At 45.2% G+C, this 18,632-nt stretch overlaps 2 non-coding genes across 2 annotated transcripts; both read right to left on the bottom strand.

The window, feature by feature from the left end:
- Nucleotides 1-1,053: 1,053 nt before the first annotated feature.
- Nucleotides 1,054-1,127, bottom strand: trnan-guu (transfer RNA asparagine (anticodon GUU)). The gene has a single exon. It is a non-coding gene; the product is annotated as a tRNA-Asn (tRNA).
- Nucleotides 1,128-11,911: 10,784 nt separating this feature from the next.
- Nucleotides 11,912-11,985, bottom strand: trnan-auu (transfer RNA asparagine (anticodon AUU)). The gene has a single exon. It is a non-coding gene; the product is annotated as a tRNA-Asn (tRNA).
- Between the last annotated feature and the right edge of the window lie 6,647 nt (nucleotides 11,986-18,632).

Genomic DNA, 18,632 nt, shown 5'->3' with positions numbered 1-18,632 from the left:
TGTACTTGGTCATCAAATGTTTGGAATCTGTCATGGCTCACACTTCATAACTCTCTAATTACAACTTTAGTAAATACACAGTTTGGCTATCTTAACCTTGGTTCCATAATAATTTTCCTGCAACAAGGCTTTATATACTTTAGCCCCAGGCTCATATAAATAGCAAAGTAACCGCTAAAATATATAATACATAACAATTACGATAGTCGTCCCAAACATATGGTATTCGGACGTTCTCCCGGTGTCTGCATCGGTTTTCCCCGCCTGCTCGAGGTCCATCCCACAGTCCAAAGATGTGAAGTTTCGGTGGATTGGCCGTGCTAAAGTGTCCAGATTGTCCGTAGATTAGCAAATACTGGATTGGCCATGATCAACGTGCCAGGTTACGGGTATTCTACGGAGGAACTTGGTCACGTCGTCCCCTGCTGATTTTTTTGAAACCATTTCACCCTGTATCTCTTTCCTCTCATTCCTGAATATTGTCAGTGCAAACAAACTCTCTCTCTCTATTTCCCCGATTGAACTTATCCGCCCACATTCCCGTTGCACTTTTAAGCGCCTCTCATTTGCCGTCTCACTCTCTGTGATCCAAAGAGAAAAATCCAGGCCCCTTTCGTACCACTGTTGTTATTGGGCTGAATGTCCCTCTCTGGTAGCTCAAATTAATATTAATTATCTCTTTGGATGTGAACTGACTGTTTAAAATCAGAATGTGGAGATGCTGGCGTTGGACTGGGGTGAGCACAGTAAACAGTCTTACAACACCCGGTTAAAGTCCAACAGGTTTGTTTCGATATCACTAGCTTTCGGAACGCCGTTCCTTCCACAGCAGCGCTCCGAAAGCTGGTGATATCGAAACAAACCTGTTTGACTTTACCCTGGAGTTGTAAGGCTTCTTACTAAAATCAGAATGACAGCATTTGGCGTGTTTAATATTGAAACCGGAGGAAAGATATCAGATCAATGTGGCATGAATTATAAAAAGCACCAAGGTGGGTGATTCGTTCCCACAGAGGGATAAAAACAACTCCTTCAGGCGGTGGGATAACACTTCGTCCCTGGGTGGTATCGAACCACCACCTTTCCAGTTAACAGCCGAACGCGCTAATCGATTGCGCCACAGAGACGACAAACGCTGCAGCTCCTCGAAAAAACATGTCAAATTATGATCGAAAAAGTCTCATCTTGTCCACATCCGAACAGCAAATTCTTGCTGATGCACCAATCTGGAACAAAAACACAAAACGCTGGGCAATCTCAGCAGGTGTGAAATCCTCTGTGGAGCGAGAACGTAGTCTGTGTTTCAAGCCAGGTTGACGTTGTGTCACAGAACGAAGACTACACTATTTAGCCCAGTCAATAACGCGCCTCGAGCCTTCTACATTCGAGCCATTCTTGCATTTTCTGCCACTAGATATTCGCAATGAAACTAAAATGAAACTATTTTCTGATGTTCAGTAAGGACAGTTTTCTTAGTTTATAAATCTCAGTTAATTTCTCAAATCATTCTAAATAAGGGAAATGTCTCTTGACTGTCGCTGATCAGTCGGGCTGCGTCCTTCATTCTCACCGGATTCTGTTTCTCGAAGTGTTTCCCAACATTGTCAAAACTGGTGCTTGGTTTTCGTGTGTCGCTTCGTTTTCGTTTTCGCCACTGCCAGCTGGCTCTATTTCCCAAGATTCGGCCCACTCCTCCTCATTGCATCATGACCAGATGTCAGGAAATTCATTTATATGGAGAGACTATCGAGGCCAAGATTATTCTCCAGGTATACAGAATGTTCAGTGGGTATTTGGTTGAGACACCTGAACATTTTGGGTGAATGGGCGAAGAAGCTGATGCAGCAAATTGAGGCTGTTCTCACTTCCAAAAAGACAAGAACCGGAGGATTATGTTTGATGAGACTCGTTAAAATATAACACCTGGAAATGAGGAGATTCTCGTATTCACAACAGTTTGGATTCTAGTGCCTCAAACAGGAGCACACACATGCACTCAGTTGCGAACCCGTTTTAAAGAGGCCTTTACACAGAGAATTCCTCATCCATTCATTTGGGAAAAACACATCAACTTAACGCTGCCGTGACTCGGATTCGGACAGAGGTTGCTGCGGACCCCAACGCAGAGTAGTCACCACGAGACGATCACGGCGCAACACGTTACCGCCGATGCAACCTGTAACTGTCGATGTACTTCGTCATCAACTGTTTGTAATCTTTCATGGCCCACACTTTACGACTCTCTAATTACAACTTTAGTAGATACACAGTTTGGACGCCTTTACATTGGTTCCATAATAATTTTCCTGCAACAAGGTCACTTTGGGACAAGTGACCATAACTCCATTAGTTTTAAGATACCTATGGAGAATGATAGGTCTGGCCCAAGAGTTAAAATTCTTAATTGGGGCAAGGCCAATTTTGATGGTATCAGACAGGAACTTTCAGAGGTAGATTGGGGGGGACTGTTGGCAGGCAAAGGGACGGCTGGTAAATGGGAGGCTTTTAAAAATGTGTTAACCAGGGTTCAGGGTAAGCACATTCCTTTTAGAGTAAAGGGCAAGGCTGGTAGAAGTAGGGAACCCTGGATGACTCGAGATATTGAGACTCTGGTCAAAAAGAAGAAGGAGGCATATGATGTACATAAACAACTGGGATCAAGTGGATCCCTTGAAGAATATAGAGATTGTCGAAATAGAGTTAAGAGGGAAATCAGGAGGGCAAAAAGGGGACATGAAATTGCTTTGGCAAATAATGCAAAGGAGAATCCAAAGAGCTTCTACAGATACATAAAGGGAAAAAGAGTAACTAGGGACACAGTAGGGCCTCTTAAGGATCAACAAGGACATCTATGTGCAGAGCCACAAGAGTTGGGTGAGATCCTGAATGAATATTTCTCATCGGTATTCACGGTGGAGAAAGGCATGGATGTTAGGAAACTAAGGGAAATAAATAGTGATGTCTTGAGAAGTGTGCATATTACAGAGGAGGAGGTGCTGGAAGTCTTAAAGCGAATCAAGGTAGATAAATCCCCGGGACCTGATGAAATGTATCCCAGGATGTTGTGGGAGGCTAGGGAGAAAATTGCGGGTCCCCAAACAGAGATATTTGAATCATCGGCAGCCACAGGTGAGGTGCCTGAAGATTGGAGAGTGGCGAATGTTGTGCCCTTGTTTAAGAAGGGCAGCAGGGAAAAGCCTAGGAACTACAGACCGGTGAGCCTAACGTCTGTAGTAGGTAAGTTGCTAGAAGGTATTTTGAGAGACAGGATCTACAAGCATTTAGAGAGGCAAGGACTGATTCGGGTCAGTCAGCGTGGCTTTGTGCGTGGAAAATCATGTCTCACAAATCTGATTGAGTTTTTTGAGGGGGTGTCCAAGAAGGTAGATGAGGGCAGTGCAGTAGACGTAGTCTACATGGACTTTAGCAAAGCCTTTGACAAGATACCGCATGGTAGGTTGTTGCAGAAGGTTAAAGCTCACGGGATCCAGGGTGAGGTTGCCAATTGGATTCAAAATTGGCTGGACGACAGAAGACAGAGGGTGGTTGTAGAGGGTTGTTTTTCAAACTGGAGGCCTGTGACCAGTGGTATGCCTCAGGGATCGGTGCTGGGTGTACTGTTATTTGTGATTTATATTAATGATTTGGATGAGAATTTAGGAGGCATGGTTAGTAAGTTTGCAGATGGCACGAAGATTGGTGGCACAGTGGATAGCGAAGAAGGTTATCTAGGATTGCAACGGGATCTTGATCAATTAGGCCAGTGGGCCGACGAATAGCAGATGGAGTTTAATTTAGATAAATGTGAGGTGATGCATTTTGGCAGATCGAATCAGGCCAGGACCTACTCAGTTAATGGTATGGCGTTGGGGAGAGTTATAGAACAAAGAGATATAGGAGTACAGGTTCATAGCTCCTTGAAGGTGGAGTCGCAGGTGGACAGGGTGGTGAAGAAAGCATTCGGCATGCTTGGTTTCATTGGTCAGAACATTGAATACAGGAGTTGGGACGTCTTGTTGAAGTTGTACAAGACATTGGTACGGCCACACTTGGAATACTGTGTGCAGTTCTGGTCACCCTATTATAGAAAGGGTATTATTAAACTAGAAAGAGTGCAGAAAAGATTTACTAGGATGTTGCCGGGACTTGATGGTTCGAGTTATAAGGAGAGGCTGGATAGACTGGGACTTTTTTCCCTGGAGCGTAGGAGGCTTAGGGCTGATCTTATAGAGGTCTATAAAATAATGAGGGGCATAGATAAGGTAGATAGTCAACATCTTTGCCCAAAGGTAGGGGAGTCTAGAACTAGAGGGCATAGGTTTAAGGTGAGAGGGGAGAGATTCAGAAGGACCCAGAGGGGCAATTTCTTCACTCAGAGGGTAGTGAGTGTCTGGAATGTGCTGCCAGAGGTAGTAGTAGAGGTGGGTACAATTGTGTCTTTTAAAAAGCATTTAGATAGTTACATGGGTAAGATGGGTATAGAGGGTTATGGGCCAAGTGCGGGCAACTGGGATTAGCTTAATGGTAAAAACTGGGCGGCATGGACTGGTTAGGCCGAAGGGCCTGTTTCCATGCTGTAAACTTCTATGATTCTATGATTCTAAGGTATATATACGCTTTAGCCTTTGCTCATAAAAATAACAATGCAACCGCTATAATTTCTAATACAGAACAATTTCGATATTCATCCCAAAAATATGCTATTAGGACGTTCTCCCGGTGACTGCATCGGTTTTCTCCGCGTTCTGGAGGTCCCTCCCACAGTCCAAAGATGTGAACGTTCGGTGGATTGGCCATGCGAAAGTGTGCCATATTGTACATAGATTGGCAGGTGAGCTGGACTGGCCATGATCAACGTACCAGGTTACGGGTATTCTACGGAGGAACTTGGTCACGTCGTCCCCTGCTGATTTTTTGAAACGAGTTCACCCTGTATTCCTTTCCTCTCATTCCTGAATATTGTCAGTGCAAACAAACTCTCTCTCTATTTCCACGATTGAACTTCTCCGCCCACAAACCAGCTGCACTTTTAAGCCCCTCTCATTCGCCGTCTCTTTGATCCAAAGAGAAAAATCTAGGGCGCTTTGGTCCCACTGTTGCTATTGGGGCGAATGTCTTTCTCTGGCAATTCAAATTAATATTGATTCACTCTTTGGATGTGAACTGACTGTTTAAAATTAGAATGACAGCATTTGGCGTGTTTAATATTGGAACCGGAGGAACGAAATCAAATCAATGTGACATGAAATGTAAAATGCTCCAAGGTGGGTGAATTCGATCCCACAGAGGTACGAAGTACAAAAAACACTTCATCCGTGGGTGGGATAACACTTCGTCTCTGGGTGGGAGCGAACCACTAACTTTGCGATAAACAGCCGAACGCACTCTCCGACTGCGCCACAGAGACGACAAATGCAGCTTTTACTCTAATAAACAAGACAAATTATAATGGAAGGAATTCATCTTGTCCACATCGTAATAACAAATTCTTGCTGATGCACCAATCTGGAACAAAAAGACAAAAGGCTGGGTAATCTCAACAGGTCTGACAGCATCTGTGGAGAGCGAACGGAGTCTGTGTTTCAAGCCAGGGTGACTTTGTGTCGCAGAACGAAGACTACATCATTATCGGTAGCCCTGTCAATAACGCGCCTCCTGTTTCTTCATTCGAGCCATTGTTGTATTTTCTGCCTCCAGATCTTCGCAATGAAACTAAAATGAAAGTGTATTATCTGATGTGAAGTAAGGACAGTTTTCTTAGTTTCTAAATATCAGTTAATTTCTCGAATAATTCTAAACAAGGGAAATGTGTCTTGACTGTCGCTCATCAGTCGGGCAGCGCGCTTCGTTCTCCCCAGATTCTGTTTGTCGAAGAGTTATCCAATATTCACAAAACTGGTGCTCGATCTTCGTGTGTCGCTTCGTTTCCGTTTTCTCCACTGCCAACTGGCTCTATTTGCCCAAAATCCGCCCACTCCTCCTCATTGCATCATGACCAGATGTCAGGAAATTCATTTATATGGAGAGGCTATCGAGACCAAGATTATTCTCCGCGTATACAGAAGGTTCAGTGGGGATTTGGCGCCTCTCATTTGCCGTCTCACCCTCTGTGATAAAAAGAGAAAATTCTAGGCCCCTTTTGTCCCATTGTTGCTTTTGGGGCTAATGTCTCTCTCTGGTCATTCACTCTTTGGATGTGAACTGACTGTTTAAAATGAGAATGAAAGCATTTGGCGTGTTTAATATTGGAAGTGGAGGAAAGAAATCAAATCAATGTGGCATGAAATGTAAAAAACACCAACGTGGGTGGATTCGATCTCACAGAGGGACGAAGTACAAAAAACACTTCATCCGGGGGTGGGATAATACTTCGTCACTGGGTGGGATCGAACCACCAACCTTTGGGTTAACAGCCGAATGAGGCAACCGATTGCGCAACAGAGACGACAAACGCTGCTTTTGCTTTAAGAAAACAGCCAAATTGTAATGGAAACAATTCATCTTGTCCACGTCGTAACAGCAAATCCTTGCTGATGCACCAATCTGGAACAAAGCTCAAAAGGCTGGGCAATCTCAGGAGGTCTGACAGCATAAACAAAGAACAAAGAACAAAGAAAAGTCCAGCATAGGAACAGGCCCTTCGACCCTCCAAGCCCGTGCCGACCATGCTGCCCGACTAACCTACAATCTCCGACACTTCCTGGGTCCGTATCACTCTATTCCCAGTCCATTCATGTATTTCTCAAGATGCCCCTTAAATGTCACTATCGTCCCCGCTTGCACCTCCTCCTCTGGTAGCATGTTCCAGGCACCCACTACCCTCTGTGTAAAAAACTTGCTCGTACATCTACTGGCAACCTTGCCCCTCACACCTTAAACCTATGCCCCCTAGTAATTGACCCCTCTACCCTGGGGAAAAGCCTCTGACTATCCACTCAGTCTATGCCCCTCATAATTTTGTAGACCTCTATCAGGTCGCCCCTCAACCTCCATCATTCCAGTGAGAACAAACCGAGTTTATTCAACCGCTCCTCATAGCTAATGCCCTCCATACCAGGCAACATTCTGGCAAATCTCTTCTGCACCCTCTCTAAAGCCTCCTCATCCTTCTGGATGTATGGCGACCAGAATTGAACACTATACTCCAAGTGTGGCCAAACTAAGGTTCTATACAGCTGCAACATTGCTTGCCAATTCTTATACTCAATGCCCCGGCCAATGAAGGCAAGCATGCCGTATGCCTTCTTGACTACCTTCACCACCATGTTGCCCCATTCAGCGACCTGTGGACCAGTACACCTAGATCTCTCTGACTTTCAAAATTCTTGAGTGTTCTACCATTCACTGTATATTTCCTACCTGCATTAGACTTTCCAAAATGCATTACCTCACATTTGTCCGGATTAAACTCCATCTGCCATCTCTCCGCCCAAGTCTCCAAATAATCTAAATCCTGCCGTATTCTTTGACAGCCCTCATCGCTATCCGGAATTCCACCAACCTTTGTGTCGTCTGCAAACTTACTAATCAGACCAGTTACATTTTCCTCCAAATCATTTATATATAGTACAAACAGCAAAGGTCCCAGCATTGATCCCTGCGGAACACCACTAGTCACAGCCCTCCAATTAGAAAAGCAACCTTCCATTGCTACTGTCTGCAGTCTATGACCTAGCCAGTTCAATATCCACCTTGCCAGCTCACCCCTGAACCCATGTGACTTCACCTTTTGTACTAGTCTACCATGAGGGACCTTGTCAAAGGCCTTACTGAAGTCCATATATACAACATCCACTGCCCTACCTGCACCAATCATCTTTGTGACCTCCTCGAAAAACTCTATCAAGTTAGTGAGACACAACCACCCCTTCACAAAACCATGCTGCCTCTCACTAATACGTCCATTTGCTTCCAAATGGGGGTAGATCCTGTCTCGAAGAATTCTCTCCAGTAATTTCCCTACCACTGACGTAAGGCTCACCGGCCTGTAGTTCCCTGGATGATCCTTGTTACCCTTCTTAAACAAATGAACAACAATGGCTTTTCTCCGTTCCTCCGGGACATCCCCTGAAGACAGTGAGGATCCAAAGATTTCTGTCAAGGCCTCAGCAATTTCCTCTCCAGCCTCCTGGGGTAGATCCCATCAGGCCCTGGGGACGTATCTACCTTAATATTTTTTAAGACACCCAACAGCTCGTCTTTTTGGATCTCAATGTGACCCAGGCTACCACACTCTTCTCCAGACTCAACATCATAGATTATCATAGAATTTACAGTGTAGAATGTGGCCATTCGGCCCATCAAGACTGCACCGGCTCTTGGAAAGAGCACCCTACCCAAGATCAACACCTCCACCCTATCCCCACAACCCAGTAACCCTACCCAACACGAAGTTTCAATTTTGGACACTAAGGGCAATTTATCGTGGCCAATCCATCTAACCTGCACATCTTTGGACCCTGGGGGGAAACCGGAGCACCCGGAAGAAACACACGCACACACGGCGAGGATGTGCAGACTCCACACAGACAGTGACCAAAGGCGGAATCGAACCTGGGACTCTGGAGCTGTGAAGCAATTGTGCTATCCACGATGCTACAATGCTGCCCTACCAATTCCTTCGCTTTGGTGAATACTGATGCAAAGTATTCATTTAGTACCTCGCCCATTTCCTCTGGCTCCACACATAGATTCCCTTGCCTATCCTTCAGTGGGCCAACCTTTCCCTGGTTAACCTTGTGCTTTTTATGTACGTGTAAAAACCTTGGGATTTTCCTTCACCCTATTTGCCAATGACTTTTCGTGACCCCTTCTAGCCCTCCTGACTCCTTGTTTAGGTTGCTCCCAACTTTCCTTATATTCCACACAGGCTTCTTCTGTTCCCAGCCTTTTAGCCCTGACAAATGCCTCCTTTTTCTTTTTGACGTGGCCTACAATATCTCTCATTATCCAAGGTTCCCGAAAATTGCCGTATTTATCCTTCTTCCTCACAGGAACATGCCGGTCCTGAATTCCTTTCAACTGACACTTGAAAGCCTCCCACATGTCAGATGTTGATTTACCCTCAAACATCCGCCCCCAATCAAGGTTCTTCAGTTCCCGACTAATATTGTTATAATTAGCCTTCCTCCAATTTAGCACATTCACCCTTGGTCAACTCTTATCCTTGTCTACCAGCACTTTAAAACTTACTGAATTGTGGTCACTGTTCACGAAATGCTCCCCTACTGAGACTTCTACCACCTGATCGGGCTCATTCCCCAATACCAGGTCCAGTACCGCCCCGTCCCTGGTTGTACTGTCTACATGTTGTTTTAAGGAGCCCTCCTGGATGCTCCTTACAAACTCTGCCCCGTCTAAGCCCCTGGCACTAAGTGAGTCCCAGTCAATATTGGGGAAGTTGAAGTCTCCCATCACCACAACCCTGTTGTTTTTGCTTTTTTCCAAAATCTGTCTACCCATCTGCCACTCTATCTCCCGCTGGCTGTTGGGAGGCCTGTAGTAAACCCCCAACATTGTGACTGCACCCTTCTTACTCCTGATCTCTACCCATATAGCCTCACTGCCCTCTGAGGTGTCCTCCCGTAGTACAGCTGTGATATCCTCCCTAACCAGTAGCGCAACTCCGCCAACCCTTTTACATCCCCCTCTACCCGCCTGAAACATCTAAATCCTGGAACGTTTAGCTGCCAATCCTGCCCTTCCCTCAACCAGGTCTCTGTAATGGCAACAACACCATAGTTCCAAGTACTAATCCAAGCTCTAAGTTAATCTGCCTTCCCCATAATACTCCTTGCATTACAACATATGCACTTCAGGCCACCAGAACTGCTGTGTTCAGCAACTTCACCCTGTCTGCTCTGCCTCAGAGCCATACTGTCTTTATTCCCTAGTTCTCCCTCAATGCTCTCACCTTCTGACCTATTGCTCCCTTGCCCACCCCCCTGCCATACTAGTTTAAACCCTCCCGTGTGACACTAGCAAACCTCGCAGCCAGGATATTTATGTCTCTCCAGTTTAGGTGCAACACGTCCTTCCTATATCGGTCACACCTGCCCCTGAAGGGCTCCCTGTGGTCCAGATAACAGAAACCCTCCCTCCTACACCAGCTGTTTAGCCACGTGTTTAGTTGCTCTATCTTCCTATTTCTAGCCTCACTAGCACGTGGCACATGGAGTAATCCCGAGATTACAACCCTAGAGGTCCTGTCTTTTCACTTTCTGCCGAGCTCCCTGAACTCCTGCTGCAGGACCTCATGCCCCTTCTATGTCGTTAGTACCAATATGTACAACGACCTCTGCCTGTTTGCCCTCCCCCTTCAGGATGCCCTCTACCCGTTCGGAGGCATCCTGGACCCTGGCACCAGGGAGGCAAATTACCATCCCGGAGTCTCTTTCACGTCCACAGAATCGCCTATCTGTGCCACTGACTACAGAGTCCCCTATGACTTTTGCTCTTCTGCGCTTTGACCCTCCCTTCTGAACAGCAGAGCCAGCCGTGGTGCCACTGCTCTGGCTGCTGCTGTTATCCCCCCCCCCGACAGTATCCAAAGGGGTATACCTGTTCGAGAGGGGGACAGCACAAGGGATTCTTGCACTGACTGCCTGCCCTTTCTGGTGGTCACCCATTTCTCTGCCTGCACCTTGGGTGTGACCACATTTATATACCTGCTATCTGTGACGCTTTCCGCCACCTGCATGCTCCGAAGTGCATCCAATTGATGCTCCAACCGAACCATGCGGTCTGTAAGGAGCTCCAGTTAGGTGCAGTTTCTGCAGATGAAGCCATCCGGGACTCTGGAAGCCTCCCGGGCCTGCCACATCTCACAGTCAGAGCACTGCACCCCTCTAACTGACATTGCGTCAATTAATTCGTAAATTAAAGTTAAATGTTAAAATTTGAAGAAAAAAAAGTTACTGTTCACTACCTGTTTCCTAGCAGTAGATTTATACTATAAATGTGAAGGCTTAATACAGTACTCTCCGATCTCTGGTTTAGATACCCCTCTAAATTATAATTAAGTAATTTACATGTTTAATTAGTTTCCCAATGCTTAATTTTTTTAATTTCTGAAGATTCCCAACCAGCCACTCAGGTCACAGCTTTTCTCTGATGTCACTTCAGTCCCCCCCCCCCCCCCTCTCCACCCCCCCCCCCCCACACACACACACACACACAATTTGAAAAGGAATAAAAATAAAAATGAGTAAAACTCACTTTCTTACCTTCTGAGGGTCTCATATGCTCTCTGGTTCTCTCCCTTTCCTGGTTACCTCACTGCCCCAAATTACCAAGTTTCCAATTCCCTCGCTGGATGTGTCTTACTCACTCAGGCTGTGTCTCTTTGACCTGCGCAACGCTTCTGTGGAGAGAGAACGGGGTCTGTGTTTCAAGCCAGATTAGCAGTTTCGCTGGATTGGCCATGATCAACATGCCACGTTCAGGATATTCTCTGGAGGGACTTGGTCACGTCATCCCTTGCTGATTTTTTGGAATCCATTTCACCCTGTATCCCTTTCCTCTCATTCCAGAATATTGTCAGTGCAAACAAAATCTCTCTATTTCCACGATTGAATTCACCGCCGCCATACCAGTTGCACTTTGGAGCGCCTTTCATTCGCTGTCTCACCCACTTTGATCCAAAGAGAAAAATCTAGTCCCCTTTCGTCCCACTATTGCTATTGGGGTGAATGTCTCTCTTTGGTAGGTCAAATTAACGTTGATTAATTCTTTGGATGTGAACTGACTGTTCAAAACCAGAATGACAGCATTTGGTGTGTTTAATATTGGAACCGGACAAAAGAAATCAAATCAATGTGGCATGAAATATAAAAAACACCAAAGTGGGTGATTCGATCCAACAGAGGGACAAAGTATAAAAAACACATCATACGGGGGTGGGATAACACGTCATCTCCGGGTGGGATCGAACCACCAACCCTTCGGTTAATAACCGAACGCGCTATCCGATTGCGCCACAGAAACAACAAATGCTGCTTTTGCTCGAATAAGCAAGCCAAATTACGATGGAAACCATCTCACCTTGTCCATATCGCAACAGCAACTGCTGATGCACCAATCTGGAACAAAAACACAAACGGCTGGGCAATCTCAGCAGGTCTGACAGCATCTGTGGAGAGAGAACGGAGTCTGTGTTTCAAGCCAGGGTGACTGTGTAACAGAACGAAGAGTACACCATTATCCGTAGCCCTGTCAATAGCGCGCCTCCGGCCTTTTTACATTCGATCCATTGTTGTATTTTGCGCTTCCCGATATTCGCAATGAAACTAGAATTAAACTGTATTTTCTGATGTGCAGTAAGGACTGTTTTCTTAGTTTCTAAATATCAGTTAATTTCTCGAACCATTCTAATCAAAGGAAATGTGTCTTGACTGTCGCTGATCAGTCGGGCAGCGCCCTTCGTTCTCCCCGGATTCTGTTTCTCGAAGTGTTTCCCAACATTCACAAAACTGGTGCTTGATGTTCGTGTGTCGCTTCGTTTCCGTTTTCTCCATTGCCAACTGGCTCTCTTTCCAGAAAATTGGCTCACTCATCCTCATTGGATCATGACCAGATGTCAGTAAATTCATTTATATGGATGGACGATCGAGACCAAGATTATTCTCCGCGTATACAGAAGGTTAAGTGGGTATTTGGTTGAGACACTTGTACATTTTGGGTTAATGGCAAAGGAAGATGCAGCAAATTAAGAGAGACTGTTTTCACTTCCAAACAGACCAAAGCCTGAGGAGTATGCTTGATGATAATAGTTAAAATAAAAAACCGGGAGCTGAAGAGATTCTCGCATTATCAACCGTTTTTACAAAAGAACAAAGAACAAAGAAATGTACAGCACAGGAACAGGCCCTTCGGCCCTCCAAGCCCGTGACGACCATGCTGCCCGACTAAACTACAATCTTCTACACTTCCTGGGTCCGTATCCTTCTATTCCCATCCTATTCATATATTTGTCAAGATGCCCCTTAAATGTCCCTATCGTCCCTGCTTCCACTACCTCCTCCGGTAGCGGGTTCCAGGCACCCACTACCCTCTGCGTAAAAATCTTGCCCCGTACATTTACTCTAAACCTTGCCCCTCTCACCGTAAACCTATGTCCCCTAGTAATTGACCCCTCTACCCTGGGGAAAAGCCTCTGACTATCCACTCTGTCTATGCCCCTCATAATTTTGTATACCTCTATCAGGTCTCCCCTCAACCTCCTTCGTTCCAGTGAGAACAAATCGAGTTTATTCAATCGCTCCTCATAGCTAATGCCCTCCATACCAGGCAACATTCTGGTAAATCTCTTCTGCACCCTCTCTAAAGCCTCCACATCCTTCTGGTAGTGAGGCGACCAGAATTGAACACTATACTCCAAGTGTGGCCTAACTAAGGTTCTATACAGCTGCAACATGACTTGCCAATTCTTATACTCAATGCCCCGGCCAATGAAGGCAAGCATGCCGTATGCCTTCTTGACTACCTTCTCCACCTGTGTTGCCCCTTTCAATGACCTGTCGACCTGTACTCCTAGATCTCTTTGACTTTCAATACTCTTGAGGGTTCTACCATTCACTGTATATTCCCTACCTGCATGAGACCTTCCAAAATGCATTACCTCACATTTGTCCGGATTAAACTCCATCTGCCATCTCTCCGCCCAAGTCTCCAGACAATCTAAATCCTGCTGTATCCTCCGACAGTCCTTATCGCTATTCGCAATTCCACAAACCTTTGTGTCATCTGCAAACTTACTAATCAGGCCAGTTACATTTTCCTCCAAATCATTTATATATACTACAAAGAGCAAAGGTCCCAGCACTGATCCCTGTGGAACACCACTGGTCACAGCCCTCCAATTAGAAAAGCATCCCTCCATTGCTACTCTCTGCCTTCTATGGCCTAGCCAGTTCTGTATCCACCTTGCCAGCTCACCCCTGATCCCGTGTGACTTCACCTTTTGTACTAGTCTACCATGAGGGACCTTGTCAAAGGCCTTACTGAAGTCCATATAGACAACATCTACTGCCCTACCTGCATCAATCATCTTAGTGACCTCCTCGAAAAACTCTATCAAGTTAGTGAGACACTAAGTTGTCTCCCCTTCACAAAACCGTGCTGCCTCTCACTAATACGTCCATTTGCTTCCAAATGGGAGTCGATCCTGTCTCGAAGAATTCTCTCCAGTAATTTCCCTTACACTGAAGTAAGGCTCACCGGCCTGTAGTTCCCGGGATTATCCTTGCTACCCTTCTTAAACAGAGGAACAACATTGGCTATTCTCCAGTCCTCCGGGACATCAAACTGTAGCAGAAGCATGCACTCAGCTGTGAACCCGTTTTAAAGAGTGCTTCGCACAGAGCATTCCTCATCCGTTCATTTAGGAAAAACACGTCAACTGACCATTGCCGTGACTTGGATTCGAACCGAGGTTGCTGCGCCCACAACGCAGAGCACTAACCACTATACGATCATGGCGCCACACGTTACCGCCGAGGCAAGCTACAACTGTTGAGGTACTTAGTCATAATTGTTTGGAACCTATCATGGCCCATACTTTGTGACTCTCGAATTACAACTTTCGTAGATACACAGTTTTGATGCCTTAACCTTGGTTCCATAATAATTTTCCTTTAACAAGGATATATGCACTTTAACCCAGGCTCATAAAAATAACAATGCTACCGCTGTAATATATAATACATAACAATTTCAATAATCGTCCCAAACATATGGCATTTGGACGTTCTCATGGTGTCTGCATCGGTTTTCTCCGCCTGTTCGAAGTCCCTCCCACAGTTCAAAGATGTGTAGGTTCGGTGGATTGGCCATGCTAAAGTGTGCCAGATTGTACATAGATTAGCAGTTTCGCTGGATTGGCCATGATCAACGTGCTGGATTACGGGTATTCTACGGTGGAGCTTGGTCACGTCGACCCCTGCTAATTAAAAAAAAAACATTTCGTCCTGTATCCCTTTCCTCACATTCTTGAATATTGTCAGTGCAAACAAACTCTCTCTATTTCCACGATTGAACTTCTCCGCCCGCATACCTGTTGCACTTTGGAGCGTCTCCCATTCGCCGTCTCACCCTCTTGATCCAAAGAGAAAAATCTCGGGCCTTTCGTCCCACTGTTGCTATTGGGGTGAATGTCTCTCTTTGGTAGGTCAAATTAATATTGATTAATTCTTTGGATGTGAACTGATTGTTTAAAATCATAATGACAGCATTTGGCGTGTTTAATATTGGAACCGGAGGAAGGAAATCAAATCAGTGTGGCATGAAATATAAAAAGCACCAAGTGGGTGATTCGATCCCACAAAGGGACAAAGTCCAAAATACAATTCATCCGGGGGTGGGATAACACTTCGTAACTGGGTGAAATCGAACCACCAAACTTTTGGTTAACTGCCGAACGCGCTAACCGATTGCGCCACAGAGACGACAAATGCTGCTTTGGCTCGAATAAAGAACCCAAATTATGATGGAAACAGTCTCCCCTTGTCCACTTCGTAACAGTAAATTCTTGCTGATGCACCAAACTGGAACAAAAGCACAAAAGGCTGAGCAATCTCACCAGGTCTGACAGCATCTGTGGAGAGAGAACGGAGTCTGTTTTTGAAGCCAAGTTGACTGTGTCACAGAACGAAGAGTACCCCATTATCCGGAGCCCTGTCAATAACGCGCCTCCAGCCTTTTTACATTCGAGCCTTTGTTGTATTTTCCGTTTCCCGATATTCGCAATAAAACTATAATTAAACTGTATTTTCTGATGTGCAGTAAGGACAGCGTTCTTAGTTTCTAAATATCAGTTAATTTCTCGAAACATTCTAACGAAAGAAAATGTGTCTTGACTGTCGCTGATCTGTCGTGCAGCGCTACGGAATCTGTTTCTCAAAGTGTTTCCCAACATTCACAAAACGGTTCCTTGATGTTCGTGTACCACTTCGTTTCCGTTTTCCCCATTACGAACTGTCATTATTTCGCAAAATTCTGCCCACTCCTCCTCATTGCATCATGACCAGATGTCAGGAAATTCATTTATATGGATGGACTATCGAGACCAAGATTATTCTCCGCGTATACAGAAGGTGCAGTGGGTATTTTGTTAAGACACTTGAACATTTTGCGTGAATGGCCAAAGTAAGCGATGCAGCAAATTGAGAGAGACTTCCTGCTTGATAATAATAGTTAAAATAAAAAACCGGGAGCTGAGGAGATTTTCGTATTCACAACCGTTTGAATTCTGGAGCATCAAGCAGGAGCAGAAGCATGCACTCTGCTGTGAACCCGTTTTAACGAGTCCTTCATACAGAGAATTCCTCATCCGTTCATTTGGGAAAAATACATCAACTTATCGCTGCCGTGACTCGGATTCGAACCGAAATTGGTTCGGCCACAACGCAGACTACTAACCAATACACGATCACGGCACCACACGTTCCAGCAAAGGCTCATCTGCAACTGTCGATGTACTTGATTATCAACGGTGTGGCATGCATCATGGCCAACAGTTCATGACTCTCTAATTACAATTTTAGTAGATACACAGTTTGGATGCCTTAACCTTGGTTCCATAATGATGTTCCTGCAACAAGGATATATACACTTTAAACCAGGCTCATAAAAATAACAATGCAATCGCTATAATCTATAATACACAACAATTTCGATATTCATCCCAAACATATGGTATTTGGACGTTCTCCCGGTGCCTGCATCGGTTTTCTCCGCCTGCTCGACGTCGCTCCCACAGTCCAAAGATATGAAGGTTCGGGTGGATTGGCCACGGCAACGTGTGCCAGATTGTCCATTGATTAGCAGTTTCGCTGGATTGGTCATGATCTCCGTGCCGGATGAGGGGTATTGTACGGAGGAACTTCGTCATTTCGACTCCTGCTGATTTTTCGAAACCATTTCACACTGTATCCCTTTCCTCTCATTCCTGAATATTGTCAGTGCAAACAAACTCTCTCTCTATTTCCACGATTGAACTTCTCCGCCCACATACCAATTGCACTTTGGAGCGCCTCTCAGTCGCCGCCTCACCCTCATTGATCCAAAGAGAAGAATCGAGGCCATTTTCATTCCACTGTTGCAATTAGGGTGAATATCTCTCTCTGGTCGTTCAAAGTAATATTGCTGAATTCTTTGGATGGGAACTGGCTGTTTAAAATCAAAATGATAGCATTCGGCGTGTTTAATATTGGAACCGGAGGAAAGAAATCAAATCAATGTGGCATGAAACATAAAAAGCACCACGGTGGGTGATTCTTTCCCACAGAGGGACAAAGTCTCATAAACACTTCATCCATGGGGTGGGAAAACACTTCATCACTGGGTGGAATCAAACTGCCAACCTTTTAGTTAACAGCCGAACGCGCTAACCGATTGCTCCACAGAGATGACAACCTCTGCTTTTGCTCGGATTAACATATCAAATTCCGATGGAAACAGTCTCATCTTGTCCACATCGGAACAGCAAATTCTTGTTCTTGCATCAATCTGCAACAAAAACACAAAAGGCTGGGCAATCTCAGCCGGTCTGACAGCATCTGCGGAGAGAAAACTGAGTCTGTGTTTCAAGCCAGGGTGACTGTGTAACAGAACAAAGACTACACCATTATCCGTAGCCCTGTCAATAACGCGCCTCCAGACTTCTACATTCGAGCCATTGTTGTATTTTGCGCTTCCCGATACTCGCGATGAAACTATAATTAAACTGTATTTTCTGATGTGCAGTAAGGACTGTTTTCTTAGTTTCTAAATATCAGTTAGTTTCTCGAATCATTCTAATCAAAGGAAATGTGTCTTGACTGTCGCTGATCAGTCGGGCAGCGCCCTTCGTTCTCCCCACATTCTGTTTCTCGAAATGTTTCCCAACATTCACAAAACTGGTGCTTGATGTTCGTGTGTCGCTTCGTTTCCGTTTTCTCCATTGCCAACTGGCATTATTTCCCTAAATTCTGTCCGCTCCTCCTCATTGCATCATGACCAGATGTCAGGAAATGAATTTATATGGTGGGACTATCGAGACCAAGATTATTCTCCGGGTATACAGAAGGTTCAGTGGGTATTTGGTTGAGACACTTGAAAATTTTGGGTGAATGACCAAAGAAGCTGATGCAGCAAATTGAGAGAGACTGTTTTCACTTCCAAACAGACAAGAACCTGAGGAGTATGCTTGATGATAATAGTTAAAATAAAAAACAGGGAGCTGAAGACATTCTCGTATTCACAACCGTTTGAATTCTCGAGCACCAAACAAGCACTCAGCTGTGAACCCATTTTAAAGAGTCCTTTCCTCAGAGAATTCTTCATTAGTTCTTTTGAGAAAACCCCATCAACTTATTGCTGCCATGACTCGGATTCGAACCGAGTTTGCTGCAGCCACAACCATGAGTACGAAACACGGGACGATCACTGCGCCACACGTATCCGCCGAGGCAGAAGTGTAACTGTCGATAAGTCATAATTCCTCATCCGTTCATTTGGGAAAAACAGATCAACTTTTGTGGCGTGTACACTCTTTACTCCGGGGACATTAGGATGAGATTTCTAAATTCTTGGAAGTGCAGGGTCGGATTCGGACAAGTCAGCTTGGATTTAGTAAGGGGAGGCCGTGCCTGACA

This window comes from Scyliorhinus torazame, chromosome 14 (assembly GCF_047496885.1).
Source record: "Scyliorhinus torazame isolate Kashiwa2021f chromosome 14, sScyTor2.1, whole genome shotgun sequence".
NCBI lineage: Eukaryota > Metazoa > Chordata > Chondrichthyes > Carcharhiniformes > Scyliorhinidae > Scyliorhinus > Scyliorhinus torazame.
Note: the sequence above shows the minus strand (reverse complement) of the source record. Positions and strands in the feature narration are given on the sequence as shown.